Here is a 19,486-nt window from a genome sequence, read left to right on the forward strand (position 1 = left end):
AATGAGTATTTCACCCAACAGCAACGCAAAAAATATAAATGACCCTGTCAACAACAGCGATCAGAAATGTCACTCAAACATCAACAATTGGCTGAACAGGCAATACGGGCCAAATACCAGGAAGTAAAGCAGAAAATAAGAGCACAGTATCACCATAAGAAACACACTTCAGTCGAAAAGACCTCCATAACATCACTACAAGATTGAAACCATTCACTCCACATAAGGAAAATGATATCAAGAACGCTATAAAGAAAAACAAGTCCGACGGGGAACGTCCTTTCTGTACTCTCATACTTCCATTGCTGTTATTATCCATGACCGCTGTATTCTTTTATTCCACCTCACCTGGGAAAAAAACTGCTTCTTATTTCCATACACAGTACCCCTTTGCCCAACCTCCCCCATCACACTCATTTTGATATCCCACATATTTACGATTAGGGGCTTGGCGGCACCTTGCAGCTGGAGGAATAAATTAAGCTATCGTAGCTCAGTCTTTATCAGAGGTCACAAGTGTTCTGTTTCCATTTTTAAAAAAAGGAGGCAGCAAAGGAAGAGAGGGAGAATATGGCAATTTTCTACTCTAGTGTGCACCTTTAAATGCGTGGACATCAGGGAGCACCTGCATAATTTATTGTGCCTTCTGTTGTGCTGCACAATACATAAGAAGGGGAGGGGGTTTATATCCAACAAAAGGGAGCATGTTGTCTGTCACCCATCTGCACTTGTTTGGGCTCGACTCCAATTTCCTAAATTCAATTTCCGACTCATCTATCAAAATGTTGACGCACGTTGATGAAGGGCCACTGAATAAACCGTGTGTTGTCAAGGATACAAAGTCTGGCCAGGCAATTCTCCAGAAAAAAAAGATGTGTAGGAAGTCTGAAAAATGCTATTTGTAGTATTATGTTGGTTTAGACCACAAGTGTCAAATTCAAGGGCTTTGGGGCAAATGTGTCACAATTTTATGTGGCCTGTGCAATCATGTAAATCAAACTCATGTTTCTTGCCAAAATTGAAAATTATCACTTTTAAAAACATTGAGTTATCGCAAGAATTGGTTTCATTACCAAACCACTGACAACAAATATAATAGTTGTTGAATAAAAAGGGTTTTGCTGGAATCTGATCCCAAACTTAGTCACTATCAAATTGTTGCAGTAATATTTTGCAGTCATAATGGCCCTCCTTGGCAAAGCATAATAATTGCAGTCTTCTATGACAAAAATGTGTTTAACCCTTAATAAATTAAATTTAGCCCCACTAAGAACTGGCGTCCACATCCGTGCATATCACATTTTGGGTCATAGAGGCAACATTATTAACATTTTGTATAAAAGTGTGGACTAAATGGCCCAAAATATCATCATGCATAACCAAATTCCATCCTGTAAAATATAATTGTAGGCTAGTGCAAAGCCAATGAACACCAAGCATTAGGAAATACAAATGAGTAAATGCACACAGATAATTTAATAATATGTTAACATATTCATATAATTTGCCTTTACATTATTATTTTTAAAAGACGAGCCACGCTCCACAACAGTCTAAAAAAGATCTAAGTGCAATACAATCCGTTTGAAGCTGGTTTCTGCCATCACTTCGCAATTGCGTTAGGATGCAAGACACAGCCTTCCTGCGAGAGGGAGGTTTGCTCACCTCCTCATCGTAATTTAAGAAGTCTATTTTCCCAGCCCACGCCTCCGCTTTACCCCCTGCTGGACTTGAAACTTGCAAAAAAAAGTGACTGTTCTTTAATAATGTCATGTGGTAGATATATCTTGAAGATTCTGTCAAAACGTGCAGTGATTTACTATAGGTGCGAGCCCCTAGCTTGGCACCTAGTGAGTGAATAAATAAAACAAAGTGTCAAATATTTATTTTTCGGGATGGAACGCTGCTCTCAGCATCTTTCCAGAGTGATAGAGGGTCAATTTATGACATGATGTCTGTTTCACATCAAATTTTCAGTGTGAAAAAATCCAGGTGAAATATATACCATGTATGAGTTCAGAAAATCTAATTAGCATATGGAAATGGAACACTTGAGACCCTCACTGTGTATAAAATGTGATCTATTCAACCTGACAAAAGCCTATATTTTAAGTTTATTGAAGAACGAAACTGTGACCGGCAGTGTTTTCCCCCTTGCTTTATAAGCCTGGCGGGCCCCTAGGCTTTAGTTCAATAGTCCTCACACACAGGTCAAAGATTTCTTCTTTTTTTTCCATAGACAACCTGGAAGGTTAATTAAAAACTAGCATGTATGCACCTGTCAAGTGAATACTCCTGGCTGTGTGTATCTGTTCTAGCCCCATGATAACGGCAGTTTTACACACCTGTTATCATAAGTCACCTCCTTCAGCTTGACATACGACCCCGAATGTGACATGTACTATCAAAAATGATTGATGGTGAACTTGTTGACTGGATATCACGCTATCATCACAAATGGAGGCTGTTCAGGATAGGTAAGGTGCATACGTGCTTGACATTTATTATTATTACGTTACCTTAGCCCTACTTGAAGACTCATCATTTACCCATGATACAGTAGACAAATTAAAAATCCTTACAAAACTTATTATGTAATATGCGGCCTGCTAAAACAACAATTAGAATCCAATTAGGCATACTGTTTAACCAATCCAATCTGTATAATTTTTAACATAATGGGCAATATTGTACTGAGCATTTACATCTGTGTGCATCATTTGAGGAGTCGTAGGTGAAGGCAAATGGGGAAAAAGGTAACAAGCAATGTGACTTTGTACATTTGCATACAAATGTCGAGCACACTGCAATTGCTGAGTTGGACGCGCATTTGCTTTTCTGTCTACGCTGATGAAGATGGATCCTCAAGCTGAGCACACTCTAGCAGATTGCGTCGCGAGCCAAATGTAGCTGTTCGTTCCTCTGACACGGCTGTGTTTTGGTGTTGGTGTTTCGCACGGCAACAGCAAGAGTTGCATCTGTACTCTTTTATTTAATTATAGCATCCTTAAAAAAACACTGCGTGCAAAAAACATAAAAACAACTATTTGCAAATGTTTTGATGTGTGCACTGGTACTGTCAAAAAGGTAAGTGGAAAAGCTGCAATCTTCAAAGACATCAAACTGTCAATGTTTAGAATAACACAACAAAGAATGTATTGTGTTGTATTACTGATTGCTGCCATGATTATTTTACACACTAGAGAAGTCACAGATTTAAAAAAAATCTAAATTATGGATTGTACCTCTTGCATAGATAATTCACTTGTAAGCATTAAAATAGCATTTGATACTGGTGGTGACAACTTTAATTGTGTGTTAAGAAAAGAAAGACAAAAGTAAGTTAGACCACTCTTGCTTCAAATAATTACTGTTTTAATTTCCAGAGTATAATTAATAGCCCCTCCCTCTGAATAAGACCAATCAAAGGTGCCCATCTCATTTGCTGTTCTCTGCGCTCCAAAAGAGAAAAATCTCTTTACAAGAACAGCACGCCAGTTAATTCAGCTATTTCTGTGCTTTTGGCAAACTACGCAATGACTAAAAAAAAAAAGAAAACTTTTTTTCCAAAACCCTTTTATCCCTAATTGAAAATACGCTCTGTTGATTTAATATAAGACACGACGTATATCCAGGTGGAAACAACGCAGAGTAAAATGCTTTCTTTTGTGCTTGCATGACGGATCATTAACTTTCTATTTTAAACCTTTGTCCGATTAGCTGATGCAGCCTATTTCTGCTCCTCCTAACCAGAGCCGAAAAGAGCTGCAGGCAGACACTCACACTGTGCATAAAAGCCTCCCGCAGGCTTGTCAGAGCTGCGATCAGTTTCCTCTCACAATGTAAACCTCAGCCCTCGGAAAACAATCCGCTCCAACATCGGCTCCATTTAGCAGCCATGATGTAGACCCTATAAAGGTGAACCAATAAAGCCTAAACCTTAACTGTATTCAATCTTATGGCAGAAAGACGGGGAAGGAAGGTGAATAAAAGTTTTGGATGACAAACCGAGCTGAAACTGCGATTGGCTGGCAACCAATTCAAGAGTGTACACTTCCAACTGCCCACTGTTAGCTGGGTTAAGCTCTATTAGGCTCATTTTATGGTTTAAATTATACCCAACTGAAGCCTTATTTAGATTTTTATTAAAAAATGATGCATAACTGGAAGTGATCAGCTTAGTGGTTTGTTGTTAAGTTCTACCCTACACTAGTGCAACAAGCGCGTTCCATAAATAATTTCTAATTCTCCCAAGACAACCATTCTAAGAAATCCATATCCTTGAGTGTAGTTAAGTGCTAGTCTTGAATGTATTTGTGCAAACAACAAAACATAATGAAACACAAACTAACAGGCGTTCATTGCAACAAGAAAACATGAGTTCTCTAAGGCTTTTCAGTGTAAACGTAGCAACGGCTAGATGTCGAATAGCATATTAATGCAGCAGGCTGTGCATTAGGTTTGATGGCTTCTTTTATTAGCGCCTCACTTATGAATTCATATGTAGTATTTTAATATGTAGTAACATAGTCATTTAAAAGCATGCAATCAGATTGCATCGTTTGACATTCACAAGTTTATCAAAAGCATATCTCATCTGAATCCTCCATCTGTGTTCACAGCACAGCCATAGCTCCTCAGAGGGAATGTTTCTCTGATGGGACCAGAAATTAAATCTGCTGCTGCAAAGAGGAGGACTAAGCAGGAGGGAGGAGGAGAGGATGCTGGCTCGGCGAAGCAGCCGCTCTGTTAATGGAGCCGGCTCCCACTTGCACAACCCGCCTTGCCATTCGAGCTCTGCCCATGTGATCCCAGAGCTATCAGTGTCGCACTGTGTTTGGTTGCGGGTGAGGGAAGTGATAGGGGACATGGTGGCTAGGATATGCATGTAACTGCGACCAAGCGGATGAGAGGATGTTTGTGTAAAAACAGCATCCTAATACCATACATCCTTTCTAGTTCAAATAGACTGGATTTGAATACCCATCACTGTCAGTCTGCTCCCTGGTGTAAGATAATAAAATGTAAACCCTAAAATTATGATTTAAACTCTTAGCTACAAATCATTGTTACATATGAACATTACTTGGGCTATTTTGGTTTTCATAGACAGCTGTGAGTTTGATTGGGTTTTAAGCTGTTTACACTGCAGTATAAAACAATGGTGTGTGCAATAAACATGTCAATCCAAAGCAGCAATTACATACATGATGCCCAGTATTTTGTCATAGATATTACTATCATAAATCTCCTAGTTAACATCATGACATAATTTGGAGGTTATATTGATTTAATGGACTTACCGTTCTATTGTCCTTTTCCAGCTTGCTTGTAGCACGACTTTACTTGAAAGCAGCCTGCGCCTATAGAAGACAGAAGGCAGAGTTCAACAAAAACATCATTAAAATGGTCAAATATCGTGTACTTTACAACAACATCTTAAAATCGCTAAGCTGGATTCATTTTATTTTTTTTTCTAAATCTTCAGGATCATCTTTATAGTGAATTTTCTGAGTGTGGGATAGATAAAGTTTAATCTATAGAGGATTACTGTGACTTAAATGTCAAGTTATGAACAGTTGCAAATTTCATGCAAAAGGGAGGGAAAGAAAATTAAGTCCAGGTCTAAGTGAGAAATAAGAGCTGAGGAAAACAGAAGAAAACACAATCTGCAATTCTCTGGAGGGACTAACTTAACTCTGTGGCCTACTTTGCAAGACTTTCTGACTCAAAGAAATCAGCAAAGTTGATAGAAGTGGCTCACTTCAGTGATTTATACTCATCTAGGGGCTGGAGAAGTGCGCATATTTATCTACGCTGCCTTCATCTGAATGAGATATTTTGGTGCTTTTGCAGAGCTGAATCACAAAGGAATTACAACTTATTATGTATCTTATTTAAACTCATACTCTACTCAGACCACTTTATTCCATTCATAGTTCAAGTGTTTTTCATTTGAGATCCCTATAGAATACCCATTGATGTATTAAATTGAAATTGGTGCAGATCACATGAACAACAATCTTTTCTCATTGTGACCAAAAACAGGATTCTACTCTATTGCAAACATAGCAACGTTAAAGAATGGCCTATTAGCTCTCTGATATTTGAAATGTTTGCCCAATTTAAAACCCATCCTGCAAATTTAAACGAGTTATGTCGGGAAAACATTGAAAATGGGTCTCCTAAACTGCACAGTATTCTTCTGCTGATCACAGACATTCTGTAAATTTCCACCTCTCTTTTACTTAACGCTTTGGGAAACAGTTTAGCACCTTTATTCAGCATGTCATCACTTAAGCAAACAATCTTTGCTTTCTTCACCCTCCGACTAGGTGTGAGCTGAGGATGACAATTTCATGCATGGTACGTTCTGGCCGTCTTGTCAGCCTAATATTCTCAAAGGCATGCCACGCTAAAGGAATTGATTAATCCACGTCCAAATTCACAAAGGGAGGGTACAAAAATATCACCAGGGCCGTTCGGCCGTTATTTTACAGAGTGTGACTGCACGCTAACTGCTCCTTCGTCTGCTCATCAAACGCCCACGCACCCTTCCTCAAACGCGAGATGCTGTACACACACGAAACACACGTGACTTAGCAAAGGCAGCAGATCCATCAGTGGAATGTTGACTTTTACATTTAATTATTATGCCTCCCTCAGTTAAGTAAAGTGTCATTTTTCAGGCCTTGTGATTCACGTGGGCTGTCAAAATCAGTAGGAACATTTGCTGGAAAAGCCAAGACGAAAATAATTCAATAATCATGCAAGTGGTTATTCATTTAGACCTCATAAAAGTCAAAATTGCACATCTATTTTTCTTCTACATCTAGTCCATAATACCCTGCGAGTGGCAAGTGGCAGGCTAGACTCTCAACTGCTCAGATGGAATTAGTTTATGATCGATTAAATACGACATAGTACATAGAAAATAAAACAAAAATTCTAATCTTTGAGCCCGATCCAAGAGTCACCCAGACCTAATACCATACCTATAAGACAATTAAAAATGGTGGCAGTGGATTAGGCTTTAGGTATGTGTAGGTCAAACTTAAACATGGTGTAATGTCCTGACCTGCCGCTCTCCCCCCACCACCAGGCCAATGACATGATTTATAACTCATTAGACTACAGCTCTCATGACAGCTATTTGCTTCATGTGTATTGCAGGGCTTCTCATTCGCTGGCATTGTCAAGGACAAAAAGTGCATTTGTCCGGCACTTCACAGCAGCGGGCCAGCGCTCAGAGGCTTCTTAGCCTGTTCTGTGATCTCTCTCGCCGTGACGACAAAATGTGGCGTTCTGGAAGTGAGCATTAAACGGGCTGCCTCTACATAATTCACAATGTGCGGGCTGGGAGGCCTGAAAAAAATAATGACATCTAAAAAAGGAAGAATGCCCTTTATTATCGTTGATGGAAAGATAGAATCTACTAGTATGAACAGAAACTGTACGTGTACACAAAGTAGCAGTAAGCAAAAGTCTTACTGGCATTTGACGAACAATTCTGTGTATTTTTTAGTGGTATCAAAACTGAGGTAAAGCATAAGATTAATAAGTAAATGGCCATAGGGTAGCACTTCAATAACTAACTGATAACCTTGTATCAGTGGAGCTGTACGGTAGGATTCCAAAACTTTTCAAGGCTTGTTCTATTTCTGACCTTCGGCAACCCAATGAAAAGTGACAAATATGTTCAATTTGGGGAAAGGCGGAGCTTACTAGTGTAGTATCTCCGGTGGCAACTTAGACTCCAAGGTAACTTCAAATTGTAAAGTTTAACAGTCAAGTATAAGGACAGGACCAAACTCTTAAAAGAGCAACAATTTATGTAGTGTCAAGAGTTTAAAGGTCAGACTTGAGTAGAATCAAACCCTTCAAATAAACCAAAGTCCAAGCCAGATATTGGGGAATATCTTCACCACAAAGAAACCATTTTCCTGAGATAAACACTTAAAGACATATTATTTCTTTGAATAATTTGACTGAATGAATGAATGACTGTTAATCAGCAAACAAAACTATTGGCATACATGTGTAGCAAATTTTGAATATGGTGATTTAATTGCATCATGGTAACACAATTATTGCTATGAAATGAATCATTTTGAAATATTTACCGTTTTCCATTAAAGTGTTGATTAGTATATTTATTTGTAAACAGACCGTCTTAGTTGGCCCAAATAAAATCAAAATGAAGAACAACACGTTGCAAATTTCTTTGAAAATGAGTAGCTATTCAATGTTCCTCTACACTTTGTGAAGGATAATCACAAAGGAAACAAACTGATTATAACTGTGCCTATTTTAGAATTTCTTTGTCTGGGTAGCATGTTGACACTGCAGTGTTTTGTTTCACTAAATGTAGACTCGCTTACGCTTGTACCTGTTTTTGAACCAATGTTTAAAATAACCACTGTAGTAATAAATTGCTATTTTCTTTAACTTGTTGAGACGGGTGACATGCTTGTGTAATACAAATATTTATTTCATACCAACTGCTCTTTTAATGTACAAAATAGTAGCAAAACGGTCTTCAAAAAGATGATTCTCAACAACAAAAACAGAAAACATACCTTTTGACCAAAAAAGGTGAGCTTAAAAGTATTCTAGTGGGAAAGGTACGACTATTTTTAAAGAGTACTTTTTTTTTTAAAGAGTATATTAAAGCACTACAAGGCTCCAAAGAAAAAATGTGGCCAATACTCCCAATGCTATTATAAAGCTCTCAGTAAAAACAAAACAAATAAAGCAACACGTATTTGATCGTGGGCCACTGGGATGCAATGCGACTGGCAAAGTCTAAGCGAGCTTCATTGCTCCCTGCTTGTTTAATCATCCTCTTTTTAGGCGACGGATGTGGACGGAATACAAAACAAGCCGGTGACACCGTCGTGATGAGAATTCCTAGACAAATATCTGCTTGCCTACATGTCGACTGCGTTTGTTAGCCTGCAAGTAAATGAAGACCAGATTTTTTTGCAGCAAACTGAGTGATTGAACACACAGACTAGCATACGTTTCCCTTAGTCCACCCACACACTTGGCATGTCGGCCATCACCGGTACCTCCGAGGCGGCCGAAGCGACCCCCGCAGATGAGAGCGCTCTAGACAAAGGCAGCAACCCTGAGGTGAAGTAGAAGCCGGCAACGTGGGCCGCGCTGTACCGAGATAATGGCCTGAGCGGAGGAGTGAAAAAGAACAAGGAGTAATATGTGCTTTTTTTGTATTCTTTTACGACTTTGTAATATGGCATTTACTGCGGCTGGGCTGTCAAACTCCTTCATTAGAGGGGTGCAAGCACAAGGCGGCGTAGACAGTGACCGTGGTGAGCAATCACACAAATTGCCTGAGAGAATCATATCAAATAATCTACGCTCTAATAAATGTTGCGGTGCTTCAGCCATTTTCTTTTTTTTTTGCCAAAACCCGATCCAACAAATACAAGTCAGTGAACCAAGAGGAAAATTGTATATAAATAAGACACTTTGTCATGTGCCTAAGAGAAAATCTGGCCACGGTCGATAATGGAGGTGAGCTAAACTGACATGTGACACTTGTAGGAGACCATTTCCCTTCTATGATGAGTCACAATGTTGTTTGCTGCAGCAAAGTTTAAATCAGCCTACCTTGCTTTGTGAGTAAAGCCTCAGATCATGACCACCCTCCTATTTATATATTTAGAACATTTTCTAGCATCCTGTAAATTCCACTAACCATAACAAAAGACACTCCTAGAACAAACTTACCCCAAAGCCACTAGTAAGTCCCAACCTGCATATTTGGCCATCAATTAAGATAATATTGAACACTAATTTATAATGCACAAGCATCTTTTTCCCTGAAAATGCAGCAAGATTTTATCCTCTACTTCTGGTCTAAATCCCATCCATCAACAATGTCGAGTTCGGAAATCAATTGGTGAGGTCCTCCTGTTGTTTTGAATGTAGTCTACCTGATTGTCCTTGTAGCAAAAGAAGACATTTGTTTACTGATGAATGCGCTCATACGCAAGGGAGCAGTGCTCCATTAAATGCTTAATGGACTCATCGATTGTACTGGACAGTATTGATAAAGGCTTCAGCAGGCATAGAGCCACTAATATAACTTTATTTCTCTATTTTTTTGTGGAAGTTTGGAAGCAATTAAATATTTCTGATATGGCAGCAAATGTAAAAAAGGGACATACAGAGAGGACTAAATGTCCAAGTCAGCAGTGATTAATATTGACTAAACTGGGATTGAAAAATACCATATTTTACGCACTATAAGGTGCACCGGACTATAAAGTGCACCTTCAAAGAATGATTTTAAAATGTGTTGCAAATATAAAGGCATAGCGGATTATAACACTCAGTAGTAGTAGTAGTGGTGGTGGTTTTAGTAGTGGAAGTAATAGGGATTGTGTTATGCACCAACTAGATGGAGCTGTGCTAAAGGGAAAATTAGGGCTGGACAATATATCAAAAGTACATAAATATAGAAACAATGGCATGTGCAATATGCACATTGTATTGTTTTTTTTGTTTGTCCTACTCTTACTTCAGATAACCAAGCAGTGGTGGGCATTTCCCATCATAACTTTCAAATATTTTATCACTTCTGCCCCTGGCTGCTTCTTGAGCAAAAATACCAGTAAAATATCCCACCAGAGGTGACTCAGGATCAACTTGGAAACTTAAGCCTTTACTCACACTGTTTGTGCAAAAGAAAAGTGCTAACATTTAACCTTAGGTTTTTTTTACCCAACCTATTTGACGACCATTTTGTTCACATAACAAATTACATTATCTGTGGCTTGACCCGTGACTCAAGATTATATTTCATATCAATCTTTACTAACAGTAGGTGTGTACCCAAAATATTATTGCTCATTCCTGCTGCATAATCTGAGTAATTTGCACGGTAAAATCATGAAACACGGCTCTGGTTGTTTCAACTATAATTGGTATATTGGCAATAAAAGACAAGAATGAATTAAAATCTTCAAGTCAGTTCGTATCTCACCGGTACAATAATGACAAAGATGGAACTCTTCATTAACAGTGTACACTATGATTTAGAGTTAATGAGACATTTTGCACGGAAACGCACAGTGCCTCCCTTCAAATTAATGATGACACATTCCTGTGGATTATGATGACAATGATTTGATTCAACTTCAGCACCATCGTTAATTTGTTGTGAAATAATCATCCATCCACTTTCTATAGCGCTTGTCCTTATAAGCATTAAAGTTACATATTTAGGATTGTGATCACCACAAATTGCAGCTGCTAAATTTTTTTCTCCAATCTTGCAAAAAAGACAAAAAATATGACTAAGATTCATTGTATAATATTTGTATCTTAAATGGGTAATTGCTTTTGGGGGAAAATAAGGTTATTGCATATCGTCCCACAGCCATTTTCAATCACATCTATTCAAACTTTGCAAAATAGCATGAATTAATAAACTGACATAATGCAAAAAATATATTTTGATTTATATTGTAAAAGCAGTTGAAAAATGAAGACTGCAATGATGCTGTAAGGTTGTCAATCTAGAAAATAATATCCGTAAGAAAGTTTGTATGTTTTTTTTCCGCACATTGAAGCTTTTAAATTACGTCAGCGTATAAAGTTCACTATCTTTGCTGAACCCTCGGGATGGGCCATTATTTGCTTTTGTATACGCATGCCAAGCCCTGTAAATGTCACAATGTTGGGTTACAAACAATATAAATCATTCTGGCGTGAGCCTCTTGATGACATTTTATGAAGCCAGATGGAATTTTACAAACAATCTGAGCAGGTTTTGTCATCATTGTGACAGTGGAGATTTACAATTGCGTACAATATCTAATTATATCCCATGTCTATTACCTTCCTTTCAAGCCAGCATGGCATCTTTTAAATGAAGGATCGACTTGGATGTGAGCAGATCTTGCTGTGTCAGTCAAGTGTGTGCACAATTCCACCCTTACCACAAATTCCCATGAAAAGAAAGACCGAGTCAATTCGAGTAATCATAAATTAGCCAAAATGTGTCCATAGTAAATCCCAAAGCTCTGCCACAATATTTTTCTGATATCACTATACATTCTGTGAACTTGGATGAGTCATAAAAATGTTTGTCAAAAGGTACGTTGCTCTTTACAATGCAAATAAGAATATATTGTAACATGATGCATTTACTACAGCCTCCAAGTCCAAAAGAGAGGACAAAGAAGATTCCTGCTCGAGTCTGCCTAGGATGTCGGATGCGGCATTTAAATGAGCAAGGGTCCTGCATAAATCAGGACATATAATCACCCACTGTCCAATCCATTTGAACTGGGAGAGGCTGACAGTAAAGTGGACTGGAGATCTATCGCTGTCACTGGTGACCAATGATTTTTAAAATTGAGGTCTATCATCATGAAGCGCATCCGAAGAGTTAATTGGGGGCAAAAATTGGCAACAGAGGGGTTATGTTGGGAATAGAAATCTCCCTGAGGCATTGACAGACAGAACAAACTGCTGACAAAAATAAGAAGTCTATTTGGTATAAAATTTAAACTCACAAAAATATTTAAAATCGTAATTTTAGAAGACAACTATAAATGTTTATTCACTACTTTAAAAGTCTTGTATGAATATGAAGTTGGATGCACTTCTGAAGTAGAACAGCCATAAGGCCGAGTGTCTGTATGAGTAATATACAGACACACCAGACGAAAAAGTAGTTTGCAAAGCATGCGCAACTAGGCAATGCAGCATAAGGCGTCAGGGCCAAGTGGAAATGAGACTGCAGTCAAAAAGACTCGTTTTTTTTCTTTTCGTTGCAAAGCAGTGGCAAAAAAAATGTAAATGAGCGCACTTTGCCCTTGAGAAAGGAAAGCGCTTACCAATCAAAGAAAATATCTTTGGGAGTGCAAAATATAACATTTTGATGCTCCAATAAACATTGTGAATTCATTCATTCCTTTTTCTCAACTGCTTATCCTCACAAGGGTGCTGAACCCGATCCCAGCTGATTTCAGACACCACCCTGAGTTGGTGGCCAACTATTCATGCTCACACTCACACCTAGGGGAAATTTAGAGTGTTTAACGAGCCTTTACTGCATGTTATTGGAATGTAGCAAGAATCAGGAGTGCTCAGAAAAAACCCCACGTAAGCCCAGGGAGAACATGCAAACTCCACACAGTGAGAACCCACTTGGGATCGAATCTTCGGCTCCAAAACTGTGAAGTCGATGTACTAACCACTCGGCTGCCCGAGGGTCCATTCTGAATTCATTCATTCATTATTAAGTTAGAAACACCTATTTAAGGCATACAGGGGGGAAAAAACAGTTTGAATGTTTCCGTTTTTGCCTCTAACTGCAATATGTAAATGGGTATCACTCTATAAAAATATTCAACTCATTATCCCAGCACTTGCAAAGAGGCAGAAAAAATATTTAAGGCACCTTGTAGTCAGAATAAAAATCAATTACCAAGTTAGTATTTTTAAAAAAGTGGAATTAATTGAGTGCAACCAGCAGCGGCGCTGTCCATTCAGCACCACATGAGTTAAGCCTACATGTCAGAGCTCGGATCCTTCAAAACAACAGCAAGACAAATTTAAAACCTTTAGACATTCTCCTGTAACAAATAGTGTTTGGTTTAGCCTGGACATTCTTTTTTGAAAAGCCAAGTAAAAACGATATATGTCAAGTATATTGTGGTCTAGCCTCAAAAGCCTGTGAGCGGTTGGAGGGCGTCACAGACTTGGCAGCTGTTGGCTCTTTTCTGACAGAAACCATCAGTGGTTTTACATTTGCTGTTGAGGCAGGAGTCTATTCCTAAAGAGCAACTACAGTAGAAAGCGGAAAAGGTGTACATGCTGCCGAAAAATATATCAGTAGGGGAAAAAAATCTCCCCCAGGCATTGGTATGAACACCCAACTGCATGCTTGGACTGATAAGTGATAGAGTTAGAAAAGATAAAGCTCTAAGACTTGTGAACCATGGAGCTAACTAAAAAAAATGAGTGAATCTAGTGAAGACAGCAGTATTTTTCTTTTTATATTTTCAGCGTGTCAATCCCACTCAAAATTATTGTTATTAAAAAGGTGACAGTCATTGAATGAGTTGACTTATTCACAATGAGTACTTATTATGGTGGCTATATAGGTTGTATATACTATATGATTAACATTTTAAATTGTTACATACATTCCACTACATTTAAGATTTAAGAGCAAGTTTTCATGTAAAACTTTCAACTTAATTTCTTCTTTAAGTGAGAATGTACATCTGATGTAGCTCTAATCCATAATGTTTTGTTAGGGCTTAATGGCTGTGCCTGCTTCTACTAATAGACACATCTTAATGCATTTGTCTTTAGCACTCCACTCTGTGGCATTCCAGTGGAGTTACCGTTTGCGTTGGCTTTGTAAATGGCAGCACTCGCACTATTAATGTATAGTTTAGTGTACATTAGTGAGTGTACTATTTGAAAGGCTTTCTGCTATATTTTATTTAGAATACATTGTAATAAAACACCGACCAAAATCTTAGACTGTGGGTTATTTTCATCAATCAGTCACCTGGCTTGATCAATGTAATTAGCTTTGCTCTCGTTAAAACTGCACAGCATTTGAACAATTTCAGAGAGCATTAAATCTCAGAAGTTCCTTTGAGATGAGAGTCTTTTAGAGTTGTGAAAACGGAGGGAAAGCGGAGGCGTTTCATTTTTTTTTTTTTTCAAACAAAGAGGTCAAGAGTACTTTGCGAGGGTTCACCACATCACCACGAGGGATCTTCAATGGAATTGGGCTCTCACGCATTCTGGCTTTGCAGCATATTGTGGATGTCTGCCTTCCTCTACCCTTTCTACAATTTTTGATCACATATGATGAGAAAGAGGAAAAATAGAGAGAGAGACTGAGATCCATAGTGAGAGACAGAGTGAAGGAGAGACAGATGATGGACATCAAGGTTAACTGCCAAACCTCCGTTTATTACTAAAAAGTATCTGGCAAAATGCTTCCTTAATATCCACGCCTTAAACATAACATTGCCTGCTATTGACAGACTGCTATGACAAACAAGAGTTAAATTTAATGAAATATTTAGTCAACTAGACACCAGCAATGCAATGGAAAATTGAATTATGCGTCTTTACAGGCGTAATGAAGTTTCTACTTAAATAAAATCAAACAATAATTTGTCAACTGGAGACTTTAAAAGGCTGTAAAAGTGATTCAAGACACCCACCTAGTAATTATCGCTTGGTTATTGTTTCACAATACAACTGAGAAGTTGCACCAGTAACAGTAATAAAGGCCTGTAGGAAATTCACTTACATTCAATAAAAATATATTGTATTGGTTTTTGGGTTTTTTTGGGGTACAATATAATAGTATGAGTGAGATTTTTTTAAGAAGTAGCCTCGTAATTATGACAATATAATTATGAGGGGGGGAAAAATATCCAAATTTGGTTGCCAAACCCAACTTTACTGGAAGTAAATGCATCATTAGAGGATATAAATATCTCATGCATATCAATAGCTAACATTGTGCCAAACAAATCTCTTTTTTTGGCATGCATTGTCATTTATCACTCAATTGTCATAAATGACAAATGGGCTGGTAAGCGAGAGAGAGAGAGAAAGGAAGGGTGGTCTAATTATGTGACCCAAATCTTGTTTGATCCCTCATGGGAATAATGAGAAAGGACTCCTCCTGCAGCGGCAGATTACAGATTGTGTTAATCCTACTTAAACGTGTATAGAAAGACAGCATGAGCACGCAGCCAAAATGGCATCAGACAAGTGAATGACACAATCCTGAACATGTTCTAAAATGGATTTAAACAAGCTTGATGAGATGATTGACTCGACCCACTTTTTGTATACTTGGAGCAGCCAGAATGTGCTCCATTAGTATCCCGGAGGGTGCGCGTGTATACACACTCAGGCCACCAAACGCAGCCAATGACACCCCGCGGCTTCATCTGTGTGAGACAGATGATAGGGTGAGCTCTCCTACGACGCTCTCTGACTCACAGATGGAATGATTTGTCACTAACATGAGGGGCGAGCGTGTATCCGTGGATGGAAACGCGAGCTCAGTGGGAACGTTGTGTCGACTTGGAGCGGAAAGGGGGTGGATGGAGGAGAACTACCGTGGCAAGGATGTAACGCGTGGTCGTGTGACGGGTACAAGGTAGCAGGTTGCCCGATACTGATGTTGAGAGGAAGGAAATTTTTGCTTATACAACAAAAAGCATCCTCTTGAGATCAAAATGGGCATTCTGGTACAAAAATATGGAAATTGTGTAATCAATGTTGGGGCAGTTGAATGAAAAAATACATTTAAAAAAAGTAACTTTGACTAAGGATGGCTCATACATTGAAAAAAGTGAGTAACTCTTATCTTAATGAAACACTTTCTAATAATTTTACTAATAAATTTGATTGGAAACTACCATATGAAAAATAAATATAATACACTAAACTAGTTTTAGATATTTAGCTTATATTCTGAAAAATAAAGCCAATCAAAAAATACCTATTCAGATGTAAGGGCTGTTTTTGGAGGGGTCCAAAAAATAATAATTCAGCAAAAAAATAGTTTAACATTAAACGTATTACAAATATGTGAAAATGTTTGCACATGCAAAATTTAAGGATCTTTGGCATAAAGAAAAATTAATAAATAAATTAATGTCAACCATGACATAACACAAAAAGAAATGAAGATCTCACCAACTACAATACAAGACATTGCCTCCGCTTAAACAGCAGGCCCTGCTGATATGAAAAGCTGTGCACCGGAGAGTATCACTGATAGGGAGGCTTACAATATTGGAAATGACAAGAAGCAACTGAGCCTTAGAGCATCAGTTCAATTCCTTCAGCCAAATGAATCGCCTTTATGGAGGCTTCAATGCTCCACCTAAATGAGCTTCAATCGAAAGGAGTTATACTGCACAGATGAGCAAGTTTGTGGGAGTAGTAAGCCTTCATAGTTTGCTGATCATTTCAACAATTCCCCTGAAAGGGCCAATTAATCGCTGGTTTTGAACTTAATTTTCATTTAAATTATAATAACATTAAATGATGGCTTTAAAGGAAATTTGGGATTTAGGTTCTCAATTGGTCAATAAAAATTGCATGTGTAGAGCCATCTCTGTCTTTCAATGACATTTATATGAAGCTAGTTAGCCGAATAAGAGGCGGCCAAGTGATTCCTTATTTTTTATATTTTATTCCGTTAATTATGAGTTTGCAAAATCTGGCAAACACCGAAACAGATGGATGCTTTGAGTTGGGCTAATGCTTTTCATTCAACCGTGACCACTGATGATTGTAGATCATAAGAATGGACATATGCTAATGCAAGAGAGTGTGGAAACAAGATTTTCCCATTTCATTGTACGTGGATTCCATAAAATGTCAAGTTAAAAAGTTTTCTGTTTGTACAGAGTGGTTTGTGAGCTTTAATGTTGAAAAACGGAACTATTTGGCCTAGCACTCAGTAAGTAAACACATTGATTGTTTTGGTCCTACAAACTTACTTTAAGAAGCCACACCAGGCTTCACTGAATTGAAAAACAAGAGCAATAGTGCATTGCATAAACTCTAAAAGAAACTAACTTTTTATTAGGTCGTTTTTCTCAGCCATTTCACTCTCAATGAAGTAGAAAGGGCAATGCCTCCTCATTGAGTTGCATTACCAAAGACACACCGTACCACTTGTCAACTGAGAGGGCCTTTAAATTGCCTGAAACATCACATAAGAAAAAGTCCGATTTAACCTTTAACAATGCAGATTTATCCAGTGGAAAGCTCACTATTTTGTTTAGTTATTATTTTTTTGCATATATGCTTTTGAATAAATAGAACAATATCATTGTTAGTGGTAGTAATGAGTCCGGACAAACTATGTGCTCGGGGGGATAAGTTTTCCTACGCCAAATTAATCCGAGCAATTTAAGAACAAAAGTGTTAATAATAATTATGCAAAAACAAAGACTATGGTTCCAAACCACATGCAATATTTCTCTACCTCTCTTACATTAAAATGCCATTAGCGATGAAACGAAAAGTATGGCGTTCTTGTGATGGATTGCCTTTCCCTGAGCACATTTAAAACCTTGATGAAACACAGCAATGAGTAGAAAAATGTTCCACTAGAACACGACGCAGTAATGCGAAACAAATGTGATTTGTAGTAAATGAAGCCAAACGTTTGGAAAAGGCAATCTGGCCTTGTAAATGCTTAGTTAGTTAATTGTGATTACAGTATGTGTGATCTGAGGGATGCATTTACTACCTGAGAGAAATTAAGATAATCAACAAAATACAGCAATTTACACTCATCGGTATTATACAAATATGAGGTATTCATTTAAAAAAAATATCAATGCCAATGGAAATAGGAAACAATTATTTGAACGTTTGAAAATGAAGTTAATTAGAATAGGAAACATGAAAATCTAACAACATTCTTAGAAAATTGCATTGAACCTTTAAACACAGTTGACACATTTATACACACACTTCTCAGCCGCAGAAAAAATAACTATCAGGACAATATATAAGCCCAACAAATGTTACAACCTAAGCAAAAAGGACCCGAATTTACACAATTTCGACAAGCTAGAGTAGCAGGAGTTAAACCTCCAACTTCAGAGAATGAGTTTCATGATTCACTCATTGATAGGAACAGACAATCATTCGAACTGGGATTGGTTGTCAGGTAAATTAGCCAACTATTTCATACCAAATTGACAAAGATTCAACTTGTTTAAAATATGTATAGAAAAAAATGCATCCCTGCTTGACAGACACGCACCCAACATTTGTTAAGAAACAAACTTTCTATCCAGAGGGTGAACAATACGTACGAGTCATCTTCCGTCATTTTATCAAATGGTTGGAGCCAGCTCACGCCATGAGGCGCTAATGACTTGCTCGTGGGCATCACACAGCAGTGGCACATGTACATCTCTCCTAATCTACCTTAACAGGGTCCACTGGGACTATTGCAAAACAGCCTTTCCCCCACATTACTATTCTTGGATGCTTGACAGTCAACAAAGTGACAGTTTTCCCACCATACCACAACATAATGGCTGTGTAGCATCAGTGGCTGCAAATGATGCATTTGACATGTCCACACATCCTCGCAATTAATCCGTCTGTTCTTTATTTATCCATATGGCACACTACTGAATTAGAAGAAAAAAAGTGCACAGTAAGCTTAACGACTAGTCGTAAATAAATTATAAGACATACGTCCTGAGTCATACAGCTGCCTGGCCATTGAGATGACCTTATGACCTTAGGTGTTGTATTATTTAGTTGGCCTGCTGCCTTCCTGCTTAACATACCTGCTTCAATCCTCGGTGGAATATCATCGAGTTAGTCCATACTTTATAAAACTAAACCGTCCTCCTCAAAATTGCAGCAAATTTGAGGGACAGCTAACATACTATTTTCACACAATATCCTCCAAAATTGC

At 38.0% G+C, this 19,486-nt stretch overlaps 1 protein-coding gene across 3 annotated transcripts in view; it reads right to left on the bottom strand.

Annotated features, from left to right (window-relative positions):
- Positions 1-19,486, bottom strand: part of lrfn1 (leucine rich repeat and fibronectin type III domain containing 1) — a 106,215-nt gene that overhangs the window by 32,502 nt on the left and 54,227 nt on the right. For 2 of the 3 annotated variants that reach the window (XM_077723195.1, XM_077723193.1), the window contains exon 2: positions 5,304-5,363. The gene's annotated coding sequence lies outside the window, so the exon portion shown is untranslated. Of the gene's footprint in view, positions 1-5,303; positions 5,364-11,868; positions 11,948-19,486 lie in introns of those variants that run through there. The other variant, XM_077723196.1, reaches the window with a different exon arrangement.

Source organism: Stigmatopora nigra, chromosome 8 (assembly GCF_051989575.1).
Source record: "Stigmatopora nigra isolate UIUO_SnigA chromosome 8, RoL_Snig_1.1, whole genome shotgun sequence".
Classification (NCBI taxonomy): domain Eukaryota; kingdom Metazoa; phylum Chordata; class Actinopteri; order Syngnathiformes; family Syngnathidae; genus Stigmatopora; species Stigmatopora nigra.